The 6959-nt window shown below is 38.9% G+C and overlaps 1 protein-coding gene across 1 annotated transcript in view; it reads left to right on the top strand.

The window, feature by feature from the left end:
• The window catches only part of XRCC4 (X-ray repair cross complementing 4), a 276417-nt gene continuing 269458 nt past the window's right edge, over positions 1 to 6959 (top strand). Inside the window, exon 1 of the mRNA XM_032276749.1 lies at positions 1 to 106. The gene's annotated coding sequence lies outside the window, so the exon portion shown is untranslated. The remainder of the gene's footprint in view (positions 107 to 6959) is intronic.

The raw sequence follows: 6959 nt of genomic DNA, 5'->3' as shown, positions 1-6959 counted from the left end.
CACGTCCCGCAGGCCGGCGGAAGTAACTGATGCTCTCATTGGTTGCAAGACACTGATCTGAGAAAGCGGGCGTTTCGGAAGAGACCGGAAGTGGAGTCACGGAGAGGTAGGGTCCGGAAGTGGGGCTGCCTTTTTAACAAAAATCTGATGTTCTGTTCTTTTTATCTTTTTTGTTTCTTTTAAAAAAATCCCATGCCAGTTACCCCTAGAACTCCACAGTAAGAGAATCCCCCTCAATTTGTGAGCGCCCGCGCCTTCCTCTTGTGAGCTTTTGGGGATGTTAGGGTTCCCGAAATCATCCTCAGTGTGCGCACCTACCTGTTCACCTCAATTTCAGTTTCTCCATTTACATCTGGGGGATTCTTGGGAATGCGAAGCACTTTTGAAATGCCCTGTGTTGGTTGTGGAATTGGGAGGACAGTTGAATCCAGAGGGTAGTGTTCAGTATGCTGTTTGACATTGGCCTGTCCTCTCAATCCCCAGATTTTGATAAACTGTGGGTTCCCTCCAGGCATCGGGGGCTGAAACGCACTAAGCTCTTTGGAGTCAGGAAAGAACTTTCTGTGGTAACTAATGGGAATGACTCCCCTTTAGGGAGTGCAGCAATTGATTAGGTACTTTAAAGATATCAACTGGCAAGACGGATGACAAGCCAATGTGTAATCTAGTAGTATTTAGCTTTTTCTGATTTTAATTATTCCATTAGGTGAGGATTAGGTGAGGTTCTGTTACACACACATACACACATTTTTCTTGCTGCATTTTATAGGTGGAGAAACAGGCGCTTTGACGTGTTTGAGTTTGCATAGTTCTTGTTAGTCTAATAAAGTATTAGAAGTGAGAGTTTTTCACTCTGCCCCCTAATGGCAACCTTTTGGCGCTTAATGTGTGGTGTATTTTTTCCCAGGCAGCAGAGGGTTCTTTTCAGAATGTCATCAATTTTTTATTTATTGACTTTGAAGGTGGATAGAGAGAGAGAAGGCAACTCACGTGAGATGTTGGTTTATGAGCTGTATACGGCCTATGAGACCCTTCTGTATTAGGGCAACACAATGATTAGAAGATTTGGGATTCTGCTATTTGTGTTTACATTGTTTGCTCAGGCACACAAAGATTATTTATTTGTTGAGACAGAGTCTCGCTCTGTCGCCAGCCTGGCGTGCAGTGGCACCATCCTGGCTCACTGCAACCTCTGCCTGCCAGGTTCAAGCAATTCTGCCTCAGCCTCCCGACTAGCTGGGACTACAGGTGTATGCCACCACACCCAGCTAATTTTTGTATTTTTAGTAGAGACGGGGTTTCACCATTTTGACCAGGATGGTCGCAATCTCTTGACCTCGTGATCCACCCGCCTCAACTTCCCAAAGTGCTGGGATTACAGGCGTGAGCAACTGCACCCTGTAAGGTTTTGTTTTAAACTATAACTAACTTGATATTTGAGTATGTTATATTGACTTGTCAAAGGTTGGTCAAATAAACAAATTAGCAAGTATTTACTGGGTGCCTGCTTTATTCAGGGATCTCGAGATTGCAGCATAAAACAAAGATGGTCTATTCCTTTAAGGAATTTAATAAGGATGGGGGAGAGGGTAAAAAGAAAGGTAAAAAAAACACAGTACTCTCTACCTGAGGAAGAAAAAAGTCTTTAATATTCTGTCTTGTAGTTGCTTTACATTGTACCTTTCAATTCCTGCCATTCAAATTAAACAAACCTGGTTTTGTTTTGGAAATTATGTTTTGCAACTTATTGAGCTTGGCTTTTAGGGTAGTAAATGTGTCTGTAGACAACTGCCCTTGGTTTCATATGAAGATTGTCTTGATCTTTGTTACACTAAAGGCTAATACTTCTGTATGAAGCTGTGCTTCAGGCTACCTGTGAAGAGCATCAGAAAGCTTCAAAATAATAAAGAATAATATTGCCAGTTTTTTAGTTGTCCACAGAGAAACGCATGTGCCAATAAATGAGGCCGAACAAATATGTATAATGTTTATTGTATTTATGTAAAACATCAAAGTTAATCTGATGTGTTGAGATTTTTTTGGGAGGTGATTGTTTAGCTGCATCACCTTTAAGCACATAAATCACCTACATTTTGGTTTTCAGATTATATCACAATTTCAAAAGACTTTCTGGAAGCTTTGTAATAAATCCTAATTTAAAACCATCTTGGATCCTTTCCTTACTAGAAATAAAATGACTACGTTATTCCTTTGTTCAAAAATTATTTATTTTTATTTTTATGTTTGAGACAGGATCTTGCTCTGTGGCCCAGGGTGGAGTGCAGTGGCACAATCATGGCTCACTGCAGCCTCAACCTCCTGGGCAGAAGCGATCTATCTCCCTCCCTCAGTATCCTCAGTAGCTGGGACCATGGGTATATTCCACCACAGTTGACTAATTTTATTTTGTTTTTTATAGAGACAGGGGCTTACTCTTTTGCCTAAGCTGGCCTCAAACTCCTGGGCACAAGTGATCCTCCCACCTCAGCCTCCTGAAGTGCTGGGATTACAGGTGTAAGCCACCACATCTGGCCGGTTAAAAAAATTATTATCCCTCCTGCTTCTGGAAGAATATTTCCAACTTTGGTTTCATGGGTATTTTAGAATCGTATGTAAAAATAGTGGATATTTGTATTTTTCTGTGGAGCCAGTGCACAGGTGTCCTCAGTGTTATGAGGATTAAATGAGTTATTACAAGTAAATCATCTAGGCAAGTGTTTGACGTACAATATGCCCTCAGAAAGTGTTGGCTATTATTGTGCATGGCTTTCTCTTTGCTAAATTAAAAGTCCCTGGAGAGGAGGAATTATAATGGAGGAATGGTTGAATTGCATATATTAGGCACTAAATACAGTAGTCCCTCCTTATCTGAGGTTTTGATTTCTGCTGTTTCAGTTATCCGTGATCAACCACAATCTAAAAATATTAAGCAGAAAATTCCAACCAGGTGTGGTGGCTCCTGCCTGTAATTCCAGCACTCTGGGAGGCTGAGGTGGGTGGATCACTAGTGATCAGGAGTTCAAGACAAGCCTGGCCAACATGACGAAACCCTGTCTCTACTAAAAATACAAAAATTAGCCAGGTGTGGTGGTGCATGCCTGTAGTCCCAGTTACTCAGGAGGCTGAGGCAGGAGAATCAATTGAACCTGGGAGGTGGAGGCTGCATTGAGCTGAGATTACACCACTGCACTCCAACCTGGGCAACAGAGCAAGACTCCATTTCAAAAAAAAAAAAAAAAAAAAAAAAAAGAAAAAGAAAAAAGAAAAGAAAAAATATTCCAGAAATAATTCATAAATTTTAAATGGCATGACCTTCTGAGTTGTGATGAAATATCATTCCGTCTCACTCCATCCAGCCTGGGGCCATGAATCATCTTTTCTCTTTGTTCAGCATATCCCTGCTATATAAACTTCCTGCCTATTAGTTGCTTGGTTATCAGATTGATAGAGGTGGTATCATAGTGCATGTGTTCTAGTAATACTTATTTTACTTAATTATTGCTTCAAAGCACAATAATAACGATGCTAGCAATTTGGTTACGCCAAAGAGTAGCTGTAAAGTGCCTCTTTTAAGTGAAAAAGTGAAAGCTCTCCACTTAATAAGGAAGAAAAAATATCATATGCTGATGTTGCTAAGATCTATGGTAAGAACGAATCTATCTGTAAAATTGTGAATAAGCAAAAAGAAACGTGTGCTAGTTTTGCTGTCACACCTCAAACTGCCAAATTTACACCCATAGTGTGATGAAAGCTTAGTTAAAATAAAAAAGAAATTAAATTTCTGGGTAGATGTGAACAGAAACATGCTCAGATTGAAGGCAGTTTAGTTCAGCCTCCCTGGGGGGCCTTGGGATGTACACCCTTAGATAAGGAGAGTACTACTATAAAAGGCTTTAGTATTAAATTGATACTGCATTTATATCACCAGACCACTTTCTCCCCATTTTCTCATTTTACTTTGTTTCTAGTGTTAATGATAGGGTTAATTTACATTACCTACCTTTTTTCAGTCACTGTTATTCACATATGTTGAAAGACAATTGTTCTGCTTTTTTTCTCTGATCCTCAGCTAGCCTCCCTAACCTCAGGTAGGGGTTTTTCGTGTTCCAGTGTTTGTCCTTTTTCTTCTTCTCTCTCATTTTTTTCTCTTCCTACATGGCTTTTCAATTCAGAGTGAAATGTACTTGAGGACCAAAGTTAATACAGTTTGATTGTGTTAGGGATTTTTGTTAAATGTAGATTTTCAGCTGCTCTTGTCACACACAAAAATATAACGTAGACGACAGGTGTTAATCTCCTTCACTGAAGTAACCATTTTACTATCTATATGTATCCTGTAACATCAAGTTGTAAACCTCAAATAAACCCAGTATCATTTTTTAAAAAGAATTTTCACCAAAAAAGACACTTCTATTTAATCTATGTATTATTTCTTTTACCTTAAGAAATGCTTCTCTTAACCTTTCTCCATTTTCAACCCCATTTATTTGCTCTTCTCTGCAATGAAAATCCTTTAAAGGGTTTTCTATTCTCCATGTCCCAAGTCCCCTTTTTCTACCTCTGCATCTTCATTTGTGTATTAAAAAGATATCTTGAGCTCAGATGTCCCAGAACGAACTCCTTTGCTCCCAATCCTGTCCCATTCTTTCTCCTCTGAATTGATGGCAACTTCATACAGCCAGTTGCTCAGTTGAATCTTTGGAATCATCCTTGACTCCTTACTTTCCCTTGTATTCCAACAAATTCTGTTGGCTTTTTCTATGAAATATATTTAGAATTCAACAGTTTTCTACTATTTCTGTTATTAGTATATCGGTCGTCTCTTGCTTGGATTTTTGTCATTATCCACTATGATTGCATGCTTGGATTACGGTAATTGTATTCTGTTCTCTCTGCTTTTTTCAGTCCTTTCCTCCTTACAGTCTATTCTCATATGCCAGCCAGAGTGATACTTTTAAAATATAAGTCAAAAATTGTATATTTAGATGTAAGATTCTAAATGCAATATGTTACCCTAGATTGGATCCTGAAACAGAAAGGGGCTATTAGTGGAAAAACTGGTGAAATCCAAATAAAGTCTATGATTTAGTTGATAGAAATGTATCAGTGTTGGTTTCTTAGTTTTGATAAATGCACCGTGGCAGTGTGAGATGTTAACATTAGAAGAAACTGGGTGAGGATTATATGGGAACTTTCAATCTTTGCAGCTTTTCTGTAAAGTCAGAATTATTCCAAAGTAATATAAAAAAGAATATAACATTACTTTTTTGCTTAAAAACCTTTTGTGAATCGTTTAATTCATAATTGAAGCCAACAGCCTTACTTTGACCTACAATAGTCTACATCAGACTTGTCCAACCTGCAGCCCACGGGCTGCATGTGGCCTAGGATGGCTTTAAATGTGGCCCACCACAAATTTGTAAACTTCCTTTAAACATTATGATATTTTTTTTTTTTTTTTTTTTTTTTTTTAGCTCTTTAGGTATCATTAGTGTTAGTGTATTTTATGTGTGGCCAAAGACAATTCTTCCATTGTGGCCCAGGGAAGTCAAAAGATTGGACACCCCTGCTGTGTATGATCTGGTCTCCCATTACCTCTCTGACTGCATGTCTTTGTATTCTCTTTCCCTTTGTTCCAGCCATACTTACCAGCCTGTTTCTTAAGTACACTAGGCCTACTTCTATCATAGGGCCACTGCACTGGGTACATCTTCTATTGGGAATGCTTTTGCATCCGTACAGCTAATTCCTTCACATCTTTTACATATTGCTCAAATGTCACCCTTGCAGTAAAGCATACCCCAACCTCCCTATTTAAAATTGAGCTTTGCAACTTCCAACAGGTGGAGGAACTCCTCCACCCTGTTTTACCTTCTCTTTTTACTCTAGCATTTATCACTATTCTATATATGTTTTACATATTTGGTACATGTATTTTTAATTGTCTTCCCCTATTAAAATGTAAAATCCATGTAGGCAGGCATTTTTATCTGTTTTGTTGGCTTACGCCACATTCTAAATCATTTGTCTGAGACATAGAAGTACTCAGTTGGTTTTGGTTGAATGAATGACTGACTTGATTGGGTGTATGAATCTGTAATTTTTTTTTTTTGAGATGGAGCCTTGTTCTGTCTCCCAGACTGGAGTGCAGTGGAGCTGTCCCTACTTACTGCAACCTCCACCTCCTGGGTTCCAGCGATTCTCCTGCCTCAGCTTCCTGAGTAGCTGGGATTACAGGTGCGTGCTACTACGCTCAGCAAATTTTTTGTATTTTTAGTACAGATGGGGTTTCACTATGTTGGCCAGGCTGGTCTCAAACTCCTGACCTCAAGTGATCCACTGGCTTTAGCCTCCCAAAGTGCTGGGATTACAGGTGTGAACCACCACGCTTGACCTTGAATCTGTAATTTTTGATTTGCAGTCTGAAGCATTGAAGTATTTATCATTTCCATATATCACACTATTTCTTGCCTCTGCGCCTTTACTCATGCAGACCTTTCTACTTGGAATGTTCTTCTTTATCTTTATTCTTCTACCCCTAAGTTGTTTTCACCTAACTGTTTCTCTTTAAAGATTTGTATAATATTAGACGTAACTCAAGGAATCTTTCTAAAATGTCAGGCCAGGATGAGTGCTACTTTTCAGAGGAGCTCCTACCCTACCTCTGCACTTTACAAATTTGTGTTATAATTCTCTTTGGGTGTCTCTATCTCAGTAGAAAGTTGCAAATGTGTCTTACTCATCTTTGGGATATCAAAGCCTGGTACATGGAAGTAATCAGTGAATGTTTTAATGCTTTAATGGCATGATCAAAGACACTCAGCTATGAAGCATAGTTTTGATTTGAACCTGGGTCTTTTGAGTGTAAAATCAATTCCTTATTTGCTGTACCTTGTTTTCTAGGAAAAAGGTGGCTGTTTTTAAAATAATTAAAAGGTGCTGTATCCTTTTTATACAAG

Source organism: Sapajus apella, unplaced genomic scaffold (genome assembly GCF_009761245.1).
Source record: "Sapajus apella isolate SASKATOON/1434 unplaced genomic scaffold, GSC_monkey_1.0 scaffold1, whole genome shotgun sequence".
Classification (NCBI taxonomy): Eukaryota; Metazoa; Chordata; class Mammalia; order Primates; family Cebidae; genus Sapajus; species Sapajus apella.
The sequence above is the reverse complement of the archived record's forward strand: the minus strand, read 5'-3'. Positions and strand labels throughout refer to the sequence as shown.